This window comes from Drosophila santomea, chromosome X, assembly GCF_016746245.2.
Source record: "Drosophila santomea strain STO CAGO 1482 chromosome X, Prin_Dsan_1.1, whole genome shotgun sequence".
Classification (NCBI taxonomy): Eukaryota; Metazoa; Arthropoda; class Insecta; order Diptera; family Drosophilidae; genus Drosophila; species Drosophila santomea.
Window position 1 is genome coordinate 17,764,172 of NC_053021.2, and position 21,013 is coordinate 17,785,184.

Consider the following 21,013-nt stretch of genomic DNA (forward strand, 5'->3'; position numbering starts at 1 on the left):
AATTAATGGGATGCTGCAGCAGCTTGTTTTTCGTGTTTTCCGTTCGTTGTTCAGTTTATTTCGGCTTTTTCGCATTTTCCCTTAAAACTTCTTTGCTTTTCTTTTATGCGAGTGCTTCGAACACGGTCCACACTGGCAACTCGAACGCGCAACTTCGATCTCTTAATATATTAAAAACAATAATTAATACATATTATTTAACATATCATGAAATGATTTCCACGATTGCCAAATTATCTTTGTATAGTCATATACCTCTTCCCAATTCCAGTTAGATATATTAATAGAAATAAAAAGAAAAAGCGGTAAGCTCGCTTAAAAACGAAATGTTAGGAAAATTCGTTACCAAGATTATTTTTGGGCCTTGAGTTCGATACAAACACGAACGTGTCCGCTTCGAACAGGAACCGTTCGATTCGAACCAACTGGCTCGACGCGAACAGCGACGTCACACGCAACACGCTCGACGCGAAAAGTGAAGTTGCCGAACAAATGGTGTTTCGCTCGCGATTCAAATCGAATTTGGACTTCGCAGTGGACGTTTCCAGAGGCGTTCGTCGGAGAAAACACGGGAAAAACTCGGGAAGGAATTTACCATTTCGGAACTCGGCTTTTCGGCCTTTCGGTGCGCGCGTGCTTGTCTGTGTGTGTCTCGATATTATTATTGTATTATTGTTGCTGCGGTGCGTCGGTGTGTGTGTGCATTTGAGCCACGGAGAAATTGTTAACAAATACAAACAAGAAAACGAAATCGAAAAAAAAGAATAAACCGGTTCCTTATTTTCTGTTTCTGTTTCTGCTTCTTCTTCTTCCTCGCCTGCAATTGCCTTTTCGTCATTCGTAATAACCAAAAATCGAAATCGAGCCTGGAATTAGTTTCGCCAGCGCAATTTTAATTACTTTTCGGTTTTTGGCCACCCGTTTTTCGGTGCGAAAGTAATAACAACCAAAACCAGGCATAAACTGCATGTAGCATTAACCAATTTTTTTTTACTGTGCCCCAAAACGAATACGAAAAATTCCAACGAATCAGTGCAAGAGTGCAAGAAATCAAGGAGATAAAGTTGCGAATTAAAAGCCAGTGCCAAAAAGTGAGAGAAATACGAGAAACAAAACAAAAGTTGCAAATTTACCGAAAAATTTTAACAGCAGAAAACACACACACACGTACGGACACAAAAAGGAGGAAGAAAGGTGAGCGCAAGTAGCGAAGAAGGAGAATACGGTAAAATTGGAATTGTTGTTGCACCATTCACTTGCATTTTGCGCGAGCGAGAACGAGACAGGAGATCGTCCCTCTCTCGATAGTGGTTCGGCAGATCAGATCCTCTCCCTCTCTCTGTGGTCTCCTCTTTATTATCCATTTTGCATTACAATATCGTTCCCTCTTTTGTGGTTTCTTCCTAACAAAACCCTACATCTTTCGTACTTGCTGTCCCTTTCGCACCTTGTACTTGCAGCGTTGAATATTTCTGGGTTTCAACGACCCAACTTTAAAAATAAGAAAAGGCTACACTTTACATAAGGTTAAATGCATTTAAAACTATTAGAATCTTAAATAATTGTGTTATTACCAGTTGTGTGTTAGTTTAAAGAGTATAGAATATTTTTATTGTTTTCAACAATTTTGAGATTGCATGAAGATGCAAAACGGATATTTTCTTTGAAGAAAGTTCAATGCCCCAAGAAATCTGGTTTATATTCACTATTTAACATGCGTTTTGGTTTTATTTTAGCAGTGTAAAGTTTAAAAACCACCAGTGCTGTATTTAAACGAATCCAAATTAAAACAACGATAAATACTCAAATCCGATATAAAGTTTTGGTTTTATTTAAATGTTTAAAAACCCATTTTCGCTCCCATAAAATTCGATTTAGTCAACTTGGACCGTCGTTTTGGTTGTAGTTTCTAGCGCGCCAAGTGCATGACATTTTAATGGCCTTTGTCAAGGGAGGGCGGGGGGTTGAATTTGGAAACCAATGGGGAAAACAGGGGTAGGGTAAGGGGGGCTGTATCGAGGACAGTGGGGGGAGGACGGCGACAATGTTAAGTGCCATGCAATGTGTTTTCGGAGGCTAATGAGCGGCAGCCAATTCGAGTGCCAATTAAGTGGAATCCAAATAAAAATTTCACTTTTTGCGGTCTATTTTAACTGCAGATCAATAAGTCCCCGGGGAAACTAAGCCCGAAATTCCAAGGGACTGGTAAATTTACCGAGAAAATTCGATTAAAAATTAACAGCGACGAGAAAATGCAATCGAAATACAGTTGTTGTTCTGTGTTTCAGCGAAAATTAAACGTTTCTGCTTTTGAAAAACTTTAACTTTGCCATAAAATTGGTTTTACTAGATGGCCAAGTAAAAGATTAATTTTCCATAATTAAGACAGAAACTGCACTTTTCCACCAAATAATGTGAAAGATAGAAGCACAAAGAACTCGGACAGCGGAAATCAAAGCTAAAAAATTGTACACGACATTTTTTACATGGGCGAATAAATCATTTAGACCACAAAAAGCAAGTTAACATCGCCATTAACTGTAATAAGATATTAAAAGAGGGCCAAGAGTTATGTGAACCTAGGCAGGCTATAAAAACACAAGGGCAATCCGCATCAGAAACGGAATAAACGGAATGAAAGAAAAAACCATATGTGTATAAAAGAGCCAAATGAAGTTGGATGCTGAATGGATGGATGGATGGATGGTTGATTGTCGCTGGGAACAGGGAAATGGAAGCAGAGATATAGGACAGATAGTACCGCCTCAAGACTTGGGATTAAAGAGCGAGATTAAACCATTTGTGGTATAAATGCGTTGAGTTTTGGCCCGCTTACAGCGAATTTTGAAGATATTAATTAAGTTTGGGAAGTATCTTCAGCTCGTTTTTGCCTTTAAATAGCCGAGGGCCTCAGCTGAAGTTTCTTGTATTTCTCTTGTTTATTGTTATTTGCATTTTTGTATTCTTTGGCTTATGATTTCGTACTGTTTTTCTTAAGCTTTCTTGTTGTTTGTTTGATTGTTTGCTTGGTGTTGTGTGGTGTCTTCCGTTTAAGGTTATATGTATTTATTCAACTTTTATTGCGGTCGCCTCGTGCGACAAATGAAAATAAACGGAAAATAGAGACGAAAACACTAGGAAAAAGTAAAAAAATAAAATAACATGAAATATCGAAAGGTTGCTCTCTTGGATTTCACTTTTGAGCAAGTTTCAAGCCGATTTGATTTCCTTTCAATAGCAGGAAAAATAATAAAAGCTATGGCCCGCCCACACACTGGATATTCTAAAGAAAGACTCGTTTTTCCGAAAAAGCGAATTTGTGACATGATTCATATTTTTCCTTTTAATTGACCACATCTAAATATTACATTCTTATATTTACGTAGATTTCATTCAGTAATTATTGCTATTTTTGCTTATATTTTTCTAGGTTTTTAGTTTCTTTGCAGTAATGGGCTTTGTGGCTTTCCCAAGAAAGTTTTTTATTTATGCTTTGGCATCGGAAATCTGCTTACACTAAATAAAAACTTGCTCCCTTCAATTTATTTAGTTTTTCTTGCTTTTCGTAGTTTCCCTAGAAGTTGCCGTTTTAATTGAGCGAAAAAAAGGCTCAACCCTATTGAAGATATTAAATTTCCAAATGATTTTTCAATCTGTGCTGAGATCTGGGGAAAAAGTGTCTTTTCCAAAGGGGTGAGAAGGGAAAACGCCGGCCGCCCATAGTAACTTGACTTTGATTGCTTTTGGCTGATAAACGTCTGAACACAAAAAAAAAAATTCCGACTAACCGGACAAACACCCTCCCCTCGCTCGCCTTTAGAATTTCTCTCCACGCTTTTGATAATCGACAAATTGCTTTGTGTTTTGTGTGTGTGGCAAAGTTTTCTCTGCACGCTTCGCTGGAGAAACGCGCTGGAAAAAAAAAAATAATAAAAAAAAATGAAAACAGTTTTGTCATGCTCCTGCTTATATGACAATTGTCTGCCCATTTCCATTCTTATATTTTCCAATTTCTTGTTTTTTTTCGCTCATTCACGGTCAACCACTTGACCTGGCCAACAATTTCCACTCCTTTGGCCACGTTGATGACTTCATGTCAGCAAGTTTGCAACGTTTGGGATATCTCAGTTGCTGGGGCAAGCAGCAAATGTCAGTCGGAATTATCTTTCGAAGAAATAATTTTAATTTTCATATGTCTCCGACGCCGTGACATGCGGAGAATGAGAAGGCCAGACAGAGAAGTCTTTTCCCCTTGACGGCGTGTGAACTCTCAAAGTTTCCTCAAAATTATCTGCTCTTTGAACGGGAAAATGCACGGCATAAAAGGGTTTTATAAACTGGAAACGCATTAAATGTAGGGTCTTTAAATGGTTTGAAGAATAAGTATTTAGAAACGAGTGAAGTTAGCTAAACACAAAGCAAGGATTAAATGATTTTCTTTCTTTTGTGTCCGATTTTGCTTGGTTCAACAAATGCAAGTACTTTAATTAGATTTATAAACGATTTCCCAGTGAAACTATAAAATACCGAACTTATTGCAATTACATTTAAAATAAGCAATTAAAGTGGAGCCATAGAAAGTAGCTTTGCGCAACTCGAGTCAATCAAATGGAATTTAATCAAAGTTCTTTCATCTTATTTTATCATTTCATTTGATTTCTTGTTAATTCTTATTAAACGTCTTTCACAAAGGGATTTTAATTTTATGATGCTCGCATTAAAATTCAAAAAAATCACATCAAAACCCATATCGATTAGTCCAAATGGTAAATGTTAATGAGCAGGGAGCTGCGTGATTTTTCGCTTGACTTAATGTCATTCCATGTGATATCTCAGCAAAAAACCAAAAAAAAGAAAATAAGAATGAAATAAAGAATGAAACAGCAGCGGAAAAAGGCAGAGAACAAAAAGCAAAAGAACTTGGGCCTTACCAAGAAGCCAAGAGAAATTCGGCAATTCACAGCGTTTAATCATTTAAAAAGCATCTTTGTAAGCAAATCCCCATAGCAGCAACTTCCCCAGGAATAAAGTAAAAAGTGTCTTACGTTTTTCTGGACTTTGCTCGCCGGGCTTATACTCTTAAAGATGGGATTATAACAATTTTGGGGCGTTTGTTATGCTAGAAAAAATATCTGATTTCTGTTGGGTTTTATTCTTATGAATTGTGAAATCATTTTGTCGTAAAAAATCATCGGAAAAACTTGTAATATTGTGGTAACATTTCAAAACGCTCGAAAGTTTCGTAACACACCTTTGAGCTGTCATACAAACAATACAATACATACAATCTACAAACGTACTCATTCATGCGGTTTCCAAAATCTTTTCCTTGATTTTTATTTTGTTTTTGTAACATATATTTGTCCTGTAAAACAGTAAAAAGTTTTCGTTGTTGTATAAGAAAGTCACAGTTGGCAAGATTCTGTGTCTCTGAACCCCCCTTTCACCAACGCGCCCCCCCTTGGTCACGCATTGAACTAAAGATTGAGGTCACCGAAAAAAAAGAGCCAAAAGATTTCGGGCGGGAATGTGGAAGGAAATGCGTGGCAAGTAGGCGCGTGGCGCCTCGGTCACAGTATCAGTTCTACCCCACCCCCGCAAGCGTGACCCCCTAACCGCCCTGCCCTCGGAATTCCCCCCTCAGACCCCCGATTGGCCTTGCTTGGCCGGCGGGCACAAGTTACAATAACTTTTGCCACAGTTTAAGTTGCCGCCGCCGTGCCATTTCGTATCTTTTCTTTCAGTTTTCTCTTTATTTTTTTTTTTTTTGCGTATTTGGCTTTTTTCTTCTGGAGTGGAGTGACTAGGGGCAAGGGGGCGTGTCAGTGTCATTGCTACTCGAATGCATTTTAATCCGATTGAGTATCTCACGCCGTATTCGGCCGACTTTTCCGGTTTGGAACTTACGGCAATGGGTAGCAAAAAGTATTCTGAGTAAAAAGATAGTACATGAATTAAATATATGCATCATATAAAAATATAAAGTGAGAAGAATGGACTTTTTCATTTACAAGTAAAACGCTTAGTAGTTTTAAAATATTCAACAAAGTATCATCTACTCATAATACATTCAATGATGGTGATGGGTACCAGAAAGTTCATTTAACTACGTTTTTATTTTCACTTCATTTTTTTCCGCAATGAATACTACTTTTCTGCCAAGACTAGCAGAAGTTTGATCTTCTTTTTCGGCTGGCGCATTCAACTTTATTTAGTAAATCGGCTTTTTTATTTGCTTTTTGATAGAACAAAAGAAAATTGAACTTGAGGCAAGTTTGCAACCGTTGAATCAAGAAAGGTTTAGCCTGGGGTCATGGTTCAGGAATGAAAAGGCTTTGGGCGGACAAAAAAGGCATGAAAGGCCATACAAAAAAATGGTATTGAAGGGCCAGCAAAAAGTGGTATCCTCCTCTTGTCATCTATATGGTAAATCTCGTCTTGTGGTCGTCTGCCTCATGACTCAGAAAGTTGTTAGTTTTGAATAGAATTAAAATTCTAAGCCGGAGCGAAACTGGATTCTCCACAAAAAGTGTTAATTTCTGAAGTTTTAAAGTGGAGAAAAAAAAATATGATAAATATTCATGGGCGCGTGAATCATTTGGTAAACGAGATTGGCTGTCAAAATAATTCGTTTGCCTACACAAATCGAGTGGTTATTGTAAGGAATTTAGTTAAATATTTGAAATTTTAATTACCTAATTTGCAAAGCAATTTAATTTGAATTTAATTCGATTCCAATTAAGTGTGGAATATTTTACACTTAGTTGCTTAAGGGCATGAAAAGATGTCAATTAACTTTAAACGTGCATTTTATTCATCGTGAAATCTGATTATGTAGCTGAAAGTTTTCCCAAAAGAAAACACAAATAGAGTTTGCCAATTTCCGCACGCTTATTATTGTTTATAATTCGAAATTTGCCATGGCCGACCACTCACTTACTCCTGCGATCTTCTTGCAGCATAAATTTGGTAACTTGGGGCATCTGGTGGATGCACAGAGTTCAGCTTTCGGGACTGCAGGACCAGGTGGAAAAACAAAAGTAGAAGGTCGGTGTAATTGAACGCCAACATCGGCGAGCAGAAGAACAACAACTGGAGAGCGTAAAACATAAACAGACAGGTAAGTGGAAGTGGTAGTGGAAGTGAAGCCACCTGTTGTCAAAAGGGAGAACTAGTACTCAGCTCAGCTCGTCCACTCTATTTACTATTTAGCTGGTATCCACTGTTGGCCATCCGACTACTACTATCCTCTGACTCATCCGTATCTGTATCTATTTCGGCCAGTGTGTATCTTGTCTTGTCGACTGTGTCAAAAGTGAGCGCAAAACTTTGCGCTTTCGACTTGTAGATACTTTGCACCAGCCACCTTATATCTTATATCCTAACTCCGCCCCCCCCCCCCGACCCCGCCTGCCATTCGATTACTTCCGCTGCTTTTGTTTGGCTTTCGTGCAGTTTGCTATCTTTAAGATACTTTCTTCGTATTTCGGGTATTGTTCTTTGCCCAGCTTCGGCTTCAGTTTCAGTTTCAGTTTTCTTCCTCTAAATACTTTTCAGTGCCTGCAATTTTCCAACAAACAACAAACAGGAGGAAAAACAACAATTGCAGCTGCAAACTCTTTGAGAATTTCCCTTCGCTCGAATTCTCCCTCGATTTTCCCTCCGTCCTCGTTTGGGTTTCCATTTTCGGGTTCGGGTCTTCTCTTTTTCCTGCACAACTCGATCGACAAATATTTGCCACTACAATTAGCGCTCACCTGTGATTCCTCGCTGTTTGCCTAGTTAGCGAGGAAAATTCCAATAGTTTGGAGTTGATTGTAATTTGCATCAGGGCGGAAAAAAAGGTGTTGAAGCTATTTACATAGATCTAAGAGTATTGTTTTTTCGAAAGTGTACCACCCAATCAGTTTGAAATACCCAACAAATATAACTGAAACTATATACAGGTTATATGACTCTATGCTATGCATATTTCTTTCGCCTGAACGAACTTTTGCGTGACTTTCAAAGGGGCAACCCGACAAAAAAGGGATCAAAATTCCAAATGGTCAAGAAATCAGAAATTACAGATAAGCAGCAACGGAGGGCAGAGTAAACTTCACTTAAGTCGGGAACAACTTATCGCTTCTTTTCTCACTTAAATCCCCCGCTCACCTGCCTTTTTTGGTTTTTTTCTTTTTTTTTTTTTTGGATTCCTCGCACTTTACCCGTCGAACCATTCAAATTTAAATCAATTTGATTCTGATTAGCCACACACGCAGTTTTTTCTCCATCGTTCGAAAACCTTTTCTTGCTTCTTTCCCTTTCGCTCTTTCGTTTTGTCCCCATGGTTTTCGGCGTATATTTCTCAGTCGTTTTCTCGTTGTAGTTGTTGCTGTTGTTCTTTGTACCTACAACTAGTAAATAAATTAGTTTTTATTATTGAGAAAACAGGTTTCCACTTTAAACAGAGCCAGAGCGAGAGGGAGCGATTTAGGGAGTAGGAATGTTGACTCTTGGGCACGCAGGTTCAAAAAAAAAAAATAGAGGGAAAAAAACACAAAACTGGTACACTCGCAGAAACTTTGAGTCGTAATAGTGTTGGCATAAAATTATATTATGTCATAATAACACATAATGCAACGAGAAATTAAATTATAATTATATTCAACATATAAACAATGGTATTTAAGTCCTTAAATACTTAATAATTATTTCCCAAAAGTATTTTTTGCGGTGCAGGAAAAAAGAATTCTTCACAGTTCGCTGACAGAACCTGTTTAAACAGAAAGAGACAGAGAGCTTGCAGGGAGAAAGAGATGGCAGGAAGGGTTTCGATTCCAAGAGTCTTCTGGCTTCGTTCGCTCGATTTCTTAACACTTTCGTGATTTGAATTTTTTCTCTCCTCTTTTTTTTTTTGTTTTTTTGTTTGAAATCAATTAAATCAATGGAATATGCACAGAGCTCACTGCTCAAAAAATAAAAAGCAAACCCCGGGCAGGCCAACAAACACTCCATACAAACAAATTATGAACAAACAGCGGCGACGAGCAGGAAGAAGCAGAAGCACCAGAGGATTCTATGGATATGGATGGGGCTAGATCTATATGGTTATATGGCTATATTGCTATATGGCTATATGGCATTGTATATATGTATATATATATGTATGTATTGCTCCCAAGGAGTTGGCGAGGCAGTGAAATATTATTATTCAATGCCATCGATGCGCTCTGTTTGCCATCCACTTTAATTTTCGTTGCCTTTTTTTCTTCTGTGTTTTGTTTTTCCCGGCCGTATTGTTGTTTCAACTGTTTATGCGCCGTGTCTAATGACAGTTTTGTGGTCATTATTTGAAATATATACGTATACATAGATATGTACATTTAGCCGAGAATATATGTGCTCCCAGATAGATGGGTGTGCGTATTTATGCATTGGATAACGCCCTGGATAGCAGACACAAACAAGCTGAGTTTTCGCAATTAAATGTTGGCCATAAATTAAATGTTTGTTGTCCACCATAAAAGCAAGCAAATCAAAGAATTCGAATAGAGAACTTGGGGAATACCACATATGTACTCTGGGGAGTGCTGGTAGTTGTTTTAGTAAACTAATTACAATGGTGCTACGCTGAAGGTTATAACAACATCAAAATGATGTACAAATTGAATGGCTACAAGATTGGCCAAAAGGATTGTATTAATCAAGATATTGCCTATACAGAAGCATCACCTACAAGAAACATCTGAGTTTTATACACAACTCTTGGTTTTATTTCGATTGAATTCGATTTGATGCGATAATAGGCATCACACTATATTATCATCAGCAGACGATTGTTTACGCAGGCACACACAATTTCGAATGCCGACTTATATGGGCAATGGTTATGGGCTATATAAATGATGATGCTGCTCATTTCTTGTTCGATATTGTTGTTCTTGCTTTGCTGTTTCTGTTATTATGGTTGTTGCTGCTGTTGTTTTTGTTGTTGTTGTTGTGTGTGGGCCGCTGTTTTTTTGTTTTTCGGTTTTTGTTTTGTTTTTGTTGTCGAAATGCCGCCTCTGATAAATGAGTTTTGGCTTTTTTGTTAAAACGACGTGGGAAAATAATGCATTGATTTACATGGCAACACAAGCTGACCATCGAAACAATGGGCATCTCGAGACCCCCGTCTAGTCATTCTGGATTCGGAAAGAGAATCTGGTGATTGGAAACGGAATGGTCTTTGGACTAAAGTGTGGACTCAACGGGGATCAAGTGGGAAGTTTTCTGGAAAATCGCCAAGAATATGTGTTATGTGCATTTCCAAGAAAGAGAAATTATTATACTGCAAATAAGATTGGTACATTTAATAATGAGTATTATTAAAACGAAATATGTATATTCGGTATATATTCGTTTCGTTTTGCTTTGCTTAGTTTTATTCCCGAGTCTTGGCCATGAGAATGCATTTTCAAGCAGCTCCAGAGCAGCATTAACTCGGTGTGAAAAATAGCCACTCATTTTCAACTTAATCCCCGAACCAATCTCGATTCCCAATTACTTGACCATTTATTTTACTGCATCCTCCTACTTTTTCACCCGCCGCTCTTCCCCCCCCTTCACTTCCACCATTGCACAGTCACTTGGAACAGCTGTTAAACTATTCAAAAGTAATCGCTCCACTTCTGGTTCCCCACTCACACTGCCCCATTTCCACTCCCACACCTTGTGCTCCTCCTCCCACCATGATTCACTTGTTTGGCTACTTTCTCAAAAAAAAAAAACGAGGAAGAAGCTGAAACTAGAGTGGAAATATAACTGAGGAAAAAACCCTGAGACTTGTAATCAATGCTCTCCATTCTAAATAAAATGGGATTTTTGGCGGCTATGTAGTGGCACATTTCAATTCAAGTAAAACGATTGTCTAAATTAACTTTTGATATGCAGATGAAGGCTTTCAATTCAGCAGTCATGGTCATTTTAAGCAGCCTACATCTGCTAATTCACATTTGGCCTGTATCAAATTCAAATTATCATAATATTATTATTTTCCCTTTTCCCTCCAAGTGCCCTGCTCACAAATCGAACAGCAAATCATGCCCATCAGTTGCAGAACCCAAATATCTACTCTTTCATTAGTTGAAAAGTGCCAGAAAAGTTTGCATAACAAAATAAAGCAAAAGCAGCCCAAGTGGTAGGTGGCCAAAAAGTAGGTTGGAAAACAGGTAAAAGTGTGTGGGTGGAGGGGGGGGGGGGGGGCGGTGTTCAGGAGGCTGGTGGTTGGTGAAAAGCCAATGTTAATGAAGCGGGTCTTTGTCCAAAACTGTCGGACTTGTGATATTTGAACTGGCAATAAGCGCCTTTCCATTCATAATTCGATAGACATTTGGCCACTGGCAACCGCCCCCACTTCCCCACTTGCCTGTTTTCCCACCCCTGCTCCCTTCCCTTTACCCATCGCCCAAACGGATTCCAAAACTGTGTGTAAAAAGTATTTTCAACTTTTGGCCACATGCTTCATTTATCACAAATTCATTTATCATTTGTCCCCTCACATACACACACACACACACAGAGCGAATGATACAAAATGCGAATGTATTGCGCACTCCCCCCATCCCACCCCCTCACATTTCCTCTATTTTATACTTTTTGAAGTTTTTTTTTTGGTTGAATATATGTCGCTGGCTGTGCCAGTCGCCTTCGAACCCGAAAACTAAGCTTGGCCAAATATAAAGCGAGAGATATGGCAACAGGGGTGGAGCGGGGGCGGTGAGGGGGGAAACCAGACGAAGAAAAATGATAAAGCAACAGCCAGAAACGAGGGGCGGTGGGCTTGGACGGGGGCGTGGCCGCTTCCCAGGACGAAGGCGACTAGCGAAAATTCGCATAGCTCGATAAAAATTGTGGGGCGAACAAAAAAATGTGGAAAAGCCCGAAAACTGCCAAAAGAAAAATGATATAAAGATAGAAAAAACCGTCGCACATAGAATCTATTATGGAAATACCCTGTAATTAGAAACATAATTAAACAAAAACATTCTAGAACCCTATCTTTATTAAATTATTTATTGAACTTGTACCTAAACAGCAGATTAATAATTTTCAAAAGTTTAGCTAGCATATACATATGTATTTAAGAATACATTTTAGCCGAAGATTATTTCGTAAGCTAATTATAACACAAATAATTGAATGTCTCCTTATTTAGAGGGTAGCTAAGGTAGTCCAAACTCCTCCTCCTAAGCGACTTTTCTCTTTTCCGGAGTCCATTCAGAGGATAAGGTCAGGAAAACGCTTTACAAATCCTCGAAAGAGACTCGGAAAAGCGGATGGGGAAAAAATCGCCGAAAATGAAACCAAGCGAATATAAAATTTCCCAGCTAATGACAAAAATTTCCGGTTTCACAGCAACAGCAGGAAAAATAGAAACAACAACAAATGATAACTACAACAACTTTAGGTGCAGGAGAAGACGCTTTCGATTGCCAAAAAGCGAAAAACGAAGAGCGAAATGTAACCGCTTGCGAAACGCCAGCGAAACGCGTGCAAAACGCGCGCGCGACTAATGATATAATTTCATTTGTGTGGCAAGTGAAAGTGTCTCAAAGAAGCAAAAGGAGTTTGGGGAAAAAAACTATGCAAGTGGCTGGGAGTACAAAGCAAAAAAATAATATTTTTAACATAATTAGACTGAATGGAGATATTTCTGCCAATTGGCAGTCTCTATTTTATTCGACTTGTTTGAATAAAGGTTCTTCATAGAAGGAAAAAAAGGGGGTTATCAAAAAAGTGTATGTATGCTCTTGAGTTTAATTAGTTTACAACGAATATAGTTAAAATGCCATTGCAAAATTACGACATCAAAAATGAATTTAACAAATCGTCAAAAGGTTGGTGTGAAACCGAGATGTAGATGCAGACAGCAGTAAATCAAAGGTAGAGTTAACAACATTTCTGGAATATGTCGAGTGGCTAACACACACACCCACACACTCTCGTCTCAAAATGCTCATTTAACAGTTAATTAGGCTTAACAAAAAGTAAGGGCAACAAAAGTAACACAAACTCGAAATGAGTTACAGCGTTTAAAAAAGCAATTTTTGCCCAACGATCCGATTCCGATTCTTGGAGCAGAGGCGTAGGAGGGGGCTTTTAAGGGGGGAGACAGCCTTTTGTTGCGCATGCGTTAAGCGTTTGACGGTGATTTTTTCAAAGGGGCAATCATTGCCGAGGATTGTGGAATTTTAAGTGCTTTTCTCAGGTGATTTTTTTTTGTTTTGCCAAAATTGAATGGGAGTGGCCGGCGGTGGGTTAAGACCACGTTCGAGTCAAGCGAAAAACAGTTAAATCCGCGCAGGTAATGGCCCAAATGAATTACCACTGGCGCGGTAATCCCCGCCATAGTTCCAAAGTTAAGACTCCAACTCAGACTGGTTTCCTGGGTTCTAGGCCCTCCTGGCGAAATTAGTTTTCCTGGAAGCTAAACCAACAGCCAAAAGCCAAAGCGTTCGTTTCAGCAGGGATTCCACTTCACGGAGGACAGCAGCGGATGGAATGACATTCCAGGAACGCTAAAGTAATGAAATGAAAAACGAATACCCGGGACATAAATCATGTTTTCGCCTTCACGTTCAATAATAAAACATAAATATTTGGAAAAGTGATTAAAGAATATGTGCTTATAAATACGAACCTCTGTAGGAATGACTACTGAACCGGAAAAAGAGCAAAAGTTATTTATATTTTTCTTTATTATGATTTATTAAGAGGTTCATTTAAATATATATTTCCAAAAAATATACTTATTTTGAATACAATTTATATAAAAATTAATTCTAGAAATGGCTGCGTTTTAATATACTCCTTAGATGTCATTTAAGCCCCACTTTTTCTTCAGTTTTCCTTTGGTATTATTGCAAAAATCTGCAGATCCAATTAATGCAGCCATCTGTTTGCCAGCGACACTAGCATAAAGTTAACTCCCCTATGCGGGTACCTCCCCCACTCCACCCCCACTCTACCCCCCTTCTCGCCACCCATGTGGAATGCATCCCCCCATTTGGTGTCGCTTCTTCATCTCTTTGCCGTTCTTATGCTGCAGCCGTCGTCGCTGCACTTAATTTTCATAATTAAAAAAGTTTACCTTGGCGAACCTCATGTGCGTGCCACGCCCCGCCTCGTAGCCCTTACCCCCGCTTCGCAGTCCTTACCAGCACACCGCCCCTGGCTGGATACGCACATTGGATCCGCCACACACTCGGAAAATTCACTGCCGACATTACAATCATATCACAATTACATTTTGGCGACTGAATAGTAGTTCTAATTGGTATATGGTCATTTGTTTACAAGCTTTTTGGAATGTGTGTAGGAATTTTTGGGCAGCTTACATTTGCGCATTTTGAATGTTTTTAAATTTTGAAAAGTGTGCAACACACACTCCTACGCTGCTGAAGGCAAAACGTTTTTGTAATTAATTTATGCAAATAATCAGAGACGCCGCTTAGGGTTGCCACCCCGTTTGAATGTGGTTCGGGTGGGGGGCCAATTGCAATCGCCCTGCCACGCCCACCGCACCCCTGCCGCCCATGCGTGGCCAGCGTTGGCATATTAAAATGAATGACCCTCGCCCCACAAACAATATATGTATAAAAAATACGTTATTTTTTTTTTTATATACTTTGCCCTATTCCCCGTGTTGTATACGTATTTTATGTTTTTTTCCCCCTCTTTTTTTAGCCACTCCCTCACGTAAGGATTAAGTAGACAAGTTGGCAAAACATAGCGCCATGCAATCCAACAATCCTCGGCATTACCCGCCGCCCCTTCTCTTGTATGTCATCATAATTCCTGCTACACATGAGGAGAAAATCCAAGGGGATGGGCCTGGGTTGCGAGAGGGTTGGCGGGGGAGGCGGGGGTGGCTTTGCAAACTAGTTTTTCTGCAATACTTTATTTTCCCGGCTCCTCGCCGTTCGCCCTATTTGCATGTGTGTGCAAGTGCCTGCTCCTTTTGCCATTTTGGAATTTATTATAAAATATTTTGTATGTAATTCCCTTCTTGACTTGACTTTCGGCTCGCTTTCAGTGTTTGGAACGCTCAGAAAAAAAAGTGATTCCACAAAAAGGAGAGGTAGATATCAAAAGGAAGTATAAAGCAGGACCTTTTAAAAAAGAAAGAAAAGCGGCTTATTGTATAAATAAAAAGATACTTTAGAAAAGCTACATTTACTTGGGGCTTTGAAAATATTTAAATGTATTACGGGTTTATTATTAGGCATTCTCAATAAAAACTAATAAAGAAATTGACGTACAATGCAGTGTTTCATCTTTAAGAGAAATCATGCCGTGTATTAAATTTCTGACTATCCTAAAATGCTAATGTTAACCGATCAGTGAAAATATATTAAGACCACAGGATCATGAAAACTGCCTGGATTAGCGACTTAAAGCTTGGAGAGTGTGCATGTTTCCGAGTCAAGCCTTTCACTGATTTCCCCCCATTTTGGTATGCCAGTTTTTGGCCAGGCCAAGACACAATGACTGTGTTTCATTTCAGGGTTGGGGCTGTGGAGCCCTTTTCTTCTTCGAGGAACCCTCGCAGAAATTGTCAAACAAAAGCCAAACGAAAAGGGGGAGGCATTGACTGAGCAGCGAGTTGGGGCGAAGGCGAGCCTAATGACTTGAGCCACAGTCGCACTGTGAGTCGCAGTGACAGTCACAGTTCCCGTTCCCGCTACTGCTACCAATCCCGTTCCCACAACTTCCCTTTTAGCCGGGAGTGCCTTTTGTGACTGGGTACTCTCAATCAAAGCCGGGCCGGGACTTTGGACTCGAGCTCCCCTTTTTGGCAGGGAGCAAAATGGGAAAAAATGAAGGGGAGTTTCAGAAACTACCAAAATGGGGGAGAACTACTACACTACCGCCGCGGCGACAAAAAGATGAGGAAGCAGTTGGGAACTAGGGAAACCAACTGCGGTTGTTGGCCCGATTTCTTTTTTCGGGGAGCTTTATGACTGTTTTCCCCCGATTGCTGCGGTTCGACGTTACTTTTCCCGGGGGAACTGTACTCTTGGACCGAGGATGCGGCTTTGAAACTGCTCCTAACCGGTTTAAAACCGATACAGACCCGATTCAAGAAATTTAGGATGCTTTTTAATTTTCAAAGGTTTGCCAATCAATTTATATTGGACTATAGAGCAAGACAAGTTAACGATCATTTTGCCTTCATTTTATATATATATTACAGTGTTGACACATAAGTTTCCATTTCAAAAACAAGGATTTCGAATTATGTATGTATATAATTTTCATTAAAGAGCATGGAAATCATTTAAATTCATCTTCCTTTGGACAATAATTTGTTGCACCCCTGGTCGGTTTGATGGGGCAACAATTTTGCTGTTGTTTTTGCAGTTGATTTTTTTTTATTCGCCCCCTTCAAAAAGGGGTTATTGCCCGACACTGGGCAACCCTGCACCCAGTAAACACAAAAAAATAAAAAAATAATACAAAAATGGGGGAACACAGTGGGAAACCCTCTACCAACTGCACTGACTCACTTCGACTACTTGAGAGTGTGTTGCACCCGCCAAAACCAAAAAAAAAAAGTTAAATTTTTTGTTATAAAACAAAAATTATACGTACCACTAGGAGACGACGGGAATTAGAAGGGAATTATTAAAGTGAGAACGAGGCGAGCAGGAGAATTTGAGAATTGAGAGTGGCAAATGTGGGCAATGTTTATTTTGCGTGTCGGGGCACTTAGCGCAATTTCCGCTTCTAGGCGAGGCACAGAGACAAAGTAACTCTCTTTCTCCGTTTCTCTGAGTCTCTCCTTCTCTGTCCCATTCCCTGAATTTCTCCCTTTTTGCCTGATTTTTCCTCGAGACATCCTTAATGCTTCATTAACCGCTATTACACTTGGAAAAACTGGGCAAAAGCAGGGCACATATCTATTACTGTACGTATAATATATTAAAATATATTATATGTGTATTTAGCTAAAAGTACAATTTCTAGAAAAAACGAATGACATAATAATGGGATGAATTCCCGTCTCCAGCCCAATGCCCACAATATCTAGTTATTGTTTTTTTTTTATTCTTCAGCGTAAAGGTTTTAGACTTGATTTCTTCCGGTGTAGGCATCCATAAAACATATCTATCTGTTTCCCTCACATGAGTTCCCGGGGCCCAGAGAAACCCGGATTCAGGACTACCTGAGCTACTTTTGGGCAAATATCGAATGACAGTAACCCACGGAGAACGACCTTTGCTCACCGCTTAAGTGGCTCAATGCTCATTGAAATTTGAGGCTGAAACCGCGCAGCTTCCTTCTACAACTCCTCATCCTCCTCAGCCACCTTCCCTCCACCTCCGCCTCCCCCCGCAGGGTCGAAACCGAACATCAAATGGCTGGAGGCCGCCGGAGAAGAAAAGAATGCAGAGAAAGAATGGCGGTTGTGGAGAAAGGCGGGCGGAAAAGGAACAAGTTTCTGGCAGAACCTTTAACGGTCTACCGACAAAAATCTCATTGTCTCACGGGGCAAATGGCCCTGCAATCAAATATCAATGAGATGGAGGAGGCGAGGAACTATCATCCTGCACACGAAAAAATTGATTTAATTAGCATAATTAACACAACATAAATTGGTACATTTATAGTACACGTATAGTTTGAGGAATGTATATTTTTCTTTGTGTGTATGACACTATCTTTTTGCCGAAAAGTTCGCTTTAACTTTGTGGTCTAATTAAGCTTCGGGCGACAAACAAAAGTAGTGTCGAAAAGCCAAGGCAAAAAGCATAAAGAAAGTTGGCAACGGAAAAGGGTTAGAAAAGAGCATAAGCGAAACTCTTTCCTTCGTCAGTCGGTAAAAAGGAGCAGGGAAATCGGAGGCGGATGCAGAAAAAAGGAACTAGAAGCGGACGTTGCAAATGATTCAATCAATTTGGATTAGATGTCAATTCTTTTTTGCGCGACCAACTGCGAGTGTGGAAGCACAGAGTTGTGGATTGGCGAACAAGGCGGGTTTCTCTTAAAGATCTTAAAGATGTAGACTTTAAAAAACATTCATTTTGCAATGCGCACATCAAATGTGTTTTCAAATATTAATATTATAACACAGAATGGCATTATAGCAGTTCAAGAACTCGAAAAAATACGCAATCGGCTTTATATTTAATATAAAAATATACCTGCAATATTGGCAGCTGAACAATAGGCTAATATATATGTGCAAGTATATGTATGTACACATGTGTATGCACATTTTTAATGGCCACATTGAAGTTAACACGCTCGTATTTACATTTTCCGTTGTTTATTAATGTGTGCAGATTTAAGCCGCTTGGATGCCCGAAGGAAAAGCCCCTTAAATAGTGCCACTTTTTGATGGGCTCTTTCCCATTCCTCCAGCATCAGCGAATCCACTCCGTTTCGCTATTCCGTGGCCATTCACTCTTCCGCATTCCATTAGAGCGTCAAAGTCCCCGTTCCGCGAAGGGAACTCACTTAGAGACTTTCCATCCGTTTGTCTCGCAGCTCATCCCTTTGTCTTGGATCTCCAGCACCATCACCATCACTAGCACCAACGCCATCGCCATCACCAGAACCAGAACTCTTCCACCGACCTGCTGGGTTTTTGTTGACTACGTCGCCGCCAGAGGTTCATTTTTACAACCCGAAAAGCGGCGGCTTGGGGGGCGCAGCGAAAATGCTCCCGCAAGTTCTTGGCTTGCTGAATAAAAAAAAAAGAAAGAAAAATATATACATATATACACCCGAACAAACGCTTTAAATTTTACAAAACTTTTCCCAAGCAAAACGAAGAAGTTGCATGCGAGATGGCTAGATGGCGAGGGGGCGGGAAAAAATTCCCTGAAAATTGCAGTCGTAAAGTTTAATTGTGGCCAACACCGTCGACCCACCCAGGCCACTTGAGTGGCCAAAAAAAAAACCACCCACCTCTCACTGGTGGGTACATCAAACTGCCCAAGAAGTAGGAAATTCAAATATAATATAATAATAAAAATCATCAAAAGCGTACACAGAAAGTTACTATGTTTTGGTCTAAAAAAAAACTCAGCAACTGCACAATATTATATAAAACATAAAATCGAACTTCAAATCAAAATACCGTCGTACAATTTCGCAACTCACTGTATATACTTGCAAACATACATATTTATTATGTATTAACTATGAAAGGCAGTGCATCAAATTTGCACAAGAAGTGTTAAAATTGTGCGCCAGCTGCACGCAAATTTACACAGCGAGAAAATTGGAGAGTGAGAGTAAGGGGTGGAGGGGGCGTGGCGCAGTCGAATAAACAAGCAGGAGAACGGAGAAGAAGAAGAAGGCAACAAACTTCTTCAACAATCCAATGAAAAATTGTCCAAATAAATATTTTTGCATTGGACTCAAAGCAACAAAAATATTAACAACAAAAATAAATAAATAAACTGGAAAAATGGGGAAAACTGCAGGGAAAACCAGGAAGGAGCGTCGAACAAGTCAACTGATGGAAGCATAAAAAAGGAACAAAATGGTGAAAAGCGGAAGTTCACACTCGAGTCAAGCATGAAATCGTGGAGGAGAAAGTGCAGGGGAATCTAAGATCCACTGCTGCTGCAAGGACCAACGAACTTAACCATGCTGGACAGTGTCCTCGTCAATGGCCTATAGAGCAGAGAGAAGAAGAAGAAGAAGAAGCAGCGGCAGCAACAGCAACAGCATTGCCACAAAATTTCCCAGTGACATCAAAATTTACATTTTGCACTCAAAAAGAGTGCGAAGTGAAAGGCAGAATAAAAAAATTTAAGGCAAAGAAAAAAAATACAAAATTGTATAAAAGGGAAAAGCAACTTCCACTGGGGTGAAACCAAATAAAAGGGGTTCCCAGCTGCAGGGGCGTAGGACAGGGGTAATACCATATATAAGGAGCTTATAAAATATACATAAATCACTCAGACATATGGAATTATCTTTTTCTTATGTTCCCAATCCGCTAAACGAAGTGATTAGAACTAATCTACCCAGCTAACAGTTATTAGAGGTCGATTGTGCAGAATACACATCTCTTATTTTATAAAGCCCCCTGTGGCGAATTCCACCTACGCCTCTGTAAAAAGGAAGTAGGTGTTGACTGTGCAACAACAAAGTTGGCAATAAAAATGCAACCAACCTAAGCGAGACAGAGATATATGAACGGCGAAGGGGACGAAGTAAGGGACTAAATCATAAATGGATGATGGTCCACACCAGCAAAAGGACGAGGGGCAAGTCATAGGGGACAAGGGGCGTGGCAGTGTCCTAAAGAAGCAGGGGGAGGAGTGGGGGCAGAGGAAGGAGGCCTGGGGAAAAGGAAAAGCGAGCAGAGGACAAGGGACGAAGGGAACTGCTGCTGAAGGAGCATAGGAAATGAGTTTCAGGACTTTTCCCAGCTTTCTGTCTAATGGCAACTCGGCAACTCGGCCACTCCGAGGAAGCTTACAGATTTCATTTTGAACTTTTGAGGTTTACAGCATATATAGATATTTAAATTTATACAATATAGAAAGACTTTAAACTCCGGCAGTGAATGCCATTTCCCTTGACAAATAATTTATTAACATTTGATAATGGGGGCGTCCACATTTATTGTTCCTCTTGCTAATATATAATAAATCAAAGTATCTATGCATTTATTGTTCATTTTATAATGAAAGTTAACATTCTGCCTTTATTTCGTCCATATTTTTCACCCAACTTCCCTTTGCATAAAGAGATTTCCTAATTGAAATAATACCATTTCCTTTATAATTCCACACATCTCTCTGTCACATGAAATGTTTAATTTGTTCTCCTTTGCTCTAGATCTCCCAATTATTTTTCAGTTTCTCTGTTTCATTTTAATTTCCACTGCCACTTGCCCCCAATTGAGTCACTTGCCATTCACCAAAAGGCAAAAATACAGAAAACACAGAACAAATTAAAAAAAACAGATGGAGAAAACATAAAAAACTGTCATGTGCTTGCCTCTGAAGTTGAAAAATGTCAC

The 21,013-nt window shown here is 39.6% G+C and overlaps 1 protein-coding gene across 1 annotated transcript in view; it reads left to right on the forward strand.

Annotated features, from left to right (window-relative positions):
* The first annotated feature begins 529 nt into the window (after nt 1-529).
* Nucleotides 530-21,013, forward strand: part of LOC120455991 (midnolin homolog) — an 88,259-nt gene continuing 67,775 nt past the window's right edge. Inside the window, exons 1-2 of the mRNA XM_039642548.1 lie at nt 530-1,194; nt 6,960-7,120. The gene's annotated coding sequence lies outside the window, so the exon portion shown is untranslated. The remainder of the gene's footprint in view (nt 1,195-6,959; nt 7,121-21,013) is intronic.